The sequence below is a fragment of the Mandrillus leucophaeus genome, unplaced genomic scaffold (assembly GCF_000951045.1).
Source record: "Mandrillus leucophaeus isolate KB7577 unplaced genomic scaffold, Mleu.le_1.0 Scaffold280, whole genome shotgun sequence".
Taxonomy (NCBI): domain Eukaryota; kingdom Metazoa; phylum Chordata; class Mammalia; order Primates; family Cercopithecidae; genus Mandrillus; species Mandrillus leucophaeus.
In genome coordinates, this window is record NW_012102921.1 from 76,789 (window position 1) to 79,747 (window position 2,959).

A 2,959-nucleotide genomic window follows, 5' to 3' on the forward strand; every position below is an offset into this window, starting at 1 on the left:
GGGATGAGCCACCATGCCTGGCCTATTTATATTTAGGGCTACCTGGGCTTCACAGAAAGGGCCCTAGGGTGGCAAGGGGAAGGAAGGGGCAAGAAGCTGGGTCTCCCATTCTACCATTATGGGTGAGAGACAAGGGCTGCTGTAATTCATTTTTTTTTTTTTTGAGACGGAGTCTTGCTCTGTCTCCCAGGTTGGAATGCAGTGGTACGATCTTGGCTCACTGCAACCTCTGCCTCCTGGGTTCAAGCGCTTCTCCTGCCTCAGCCTCCTGAGTAGCTGGGATTACAGGCATGTGCCACTATGCCCAGCTAATTTTTGTATTTTTACTAGAGATGGGGTTTCACCATGTTGGCCAGGCTGGTCTCGAACTCCAGACCTCAGGTGATCCGCCCACCTCAGCCTTCCAAAGTGCTGAGATTACAGGCGTGAGCCACCGTGCCTGGCAACTGGAATTCTTTAAAAAAAAAGGTTTTTGAGACAAGGTTGCCCAGGCTGGAATGTAGTGGTCAGAGCTCACTGCAGCCTTGACTTTCTAGGTTCAAGTGATCCTCATCCATCAGCCTCCTGAGTAGCTGGGACTACAGGGACTGGCTGGGACTACAGCACACCATCGCGCCTGGCTGATTTTATTTTTTGTAGAGACAGAGTCTTACTGTGTTGCCCAGGCTGGTCTCGAACTCCTGGGCTCAAGCAATCCTCCCACCTCCTAAAGTGCTGGGATGACAGGTGTGAGCCACCAGGCCTGACTCTAGGCTGCAGGAATTCTGAGGAATGGCCCCCCTGCAGCTCAGTTCAGAACCTACTGCTATGAACCATGATCTCAGAGGATCTGCCTGGGAAGGGGAGAGACCCTGTCCCAGATCACACAGCCACTCTTGGCAGGGCAGGTGGCTCCTCCAGCCTGGGCTGCAGGGCAGGTGAAGAGGTGGCTGGAGACAGAGGCTCAGGCCTGTCTGGGGAGGGGACGGGTAGGCGCAGGGACTCACCATGCTGAGGGTGGCCTTGTCCCAGGGACTCAGGCTCAGGTACTTCCTCTGCCGCTCCTGTACAGGGAGGGACAATCAGGAAAGGACCCCAGAGGACCTCACAGACCCTGGCTTGTGGCAGAGAGCGGGGCCTGGCCAGCCACAGGCCACCCTGTCTCGCTGTTCTTGCAGACCTCCAGGGGGCTGCCGGGGTGCTGCCGTCGACTCAGTGTCGACGGGTGCACAGTCGACTCAGTGTGACATTCTGGACTCCCCTGACATCTGTGAGAGCCCCTCCCCACCTCTGCAGCCGCCCATTCTGCCCACAGGAAAGTTTTCCACGGGCAGAGCTTCTGCAGTCTGAGTGGGGGAGGGGAGTTGTAGGGTGGGGTCCCCACCATGGATCGCCCGACTCTGGGAGCTGTAACTGGCTCTTCGTTGTCTGCCTGCCCCCCAAATATACTGCAGGTTAACCCAGCCACTGCCACACACCCTCAGGTAGCCATCGGCAGGTGTTCCTGAATGGGCGCTGGGCCTACACTGCACCGAAGCGGTGGGGAGGCTGTCTTGGGGGGGCTCCTGGCCTGAGGGGCCAGGGTGTGCAGGGCTGGTGTGGCAGGGCTGGCCAAGAGCACCCAGACGAGGGCAGCTGGAGGGGGGCCAGGGAAGGCCGAATGCTCAGGGAAGGCCGAGTGCTCAGGGAAGGGCGACTGCTCAGAGATGGGGGCCAGGTGATGGGGGGACCCCTGGACTTCCCTGGGCTGATGCCCCTTCCCTCCCCTGCCCAGGCTGGGCTCACGAACCCGCTTGCTGAAGGAGGAAAAGGGGTCCAGGCGCTCCTCGTACTGGGACGAGTACCGCAGCTCCGTGTCATCACTGCTGCTGCCCTGCACAGACCGGGAGGGGAAGAGACCCAGTCAGTGCCCTGGGGCCCAGTGGGAAGGGCAGGAGCCCAGGGGAGCCTCAGTTTGCTCATCTGCAAAAAGGGAGGTAGGGGAGGGAGTCCTAGATCCCAGAGGTGGGAGAAGAGGGTGCTGGGTTGACAACGTGAATGTGGCAGGTGCCTCCTGCCATAGGGGCATGGAGCTACCCATGGGGTCAGGGCCACAGCGCCTCTGGGCACGGATGGGGAACTGAGGCCCAGGCAGGACCGGGCGCAGGTGCAGGAAGGTGGATCTGCTGGGAGTGTGGGGGTAGTCATGGGGGCAGGCAGGCACCTGGGAGAGGAGACTCCCCCCTCCTCAGCTGGCCACCCAGAGCCAGGCTGGTTTGCAGGGTCTGAGTGCCCTCTGGTGGCCGAGGAGTGGCTCTGATGGGTGGGGACAGGGCTGGTGGCTGCTGGGCCCCAAAGGGAGAGGGAGAGGTGAATCCCTGCCTTACTATGCCCCATGCTCTCCTGTTACTCATAGAAAGGATTTCCTGGCACGGGCTGGGGGGCTGCGAGAAGCCACGCACAGGCCTCCCTGGCCCAGAAGTACTCGGCAAGTGAGTTTTTGATCCACTCTCTTCGTTGCTTTTTGGAGTGTGTACCAAGTTCTGTTTACATTTTTTATTATTGCTTGCTTGCTTATTTATTTATTTATTTATTTAAGACAGAGTTTAGCTCTGTTGCCCAGGCTGGAGTGCAATGGCGTGATCTCGGCTCACTGCAACCTCCACCTCTCAGGTTCAAGTGATTCTCCTGTCTTAGCTGTCTGAGTAGCTGAGATTACAGGTGCATGACACCACACCCAGCTAATTTTTGTAGTTTTAGTAGAGATGGGGTTTCACTGTGTTGGCCAGGCTGGTCTGGAACTCCTGACCTCAAGTGATCCGCTCACCTCAGCCTCCCAAACTGCTGAGATTACGGGGATGAGCCACCATGCCTGGCCTATTTATATTTATTTTTTGGAGGCAGGGTCTTGCTCTGTCACCTGGGCTGGAGTGCAGTGGCTGGATCTCAGCTGACTGCAGCCTCTATGTCCTGGGCTCATGTGATCCTCCCACCTCAGCCT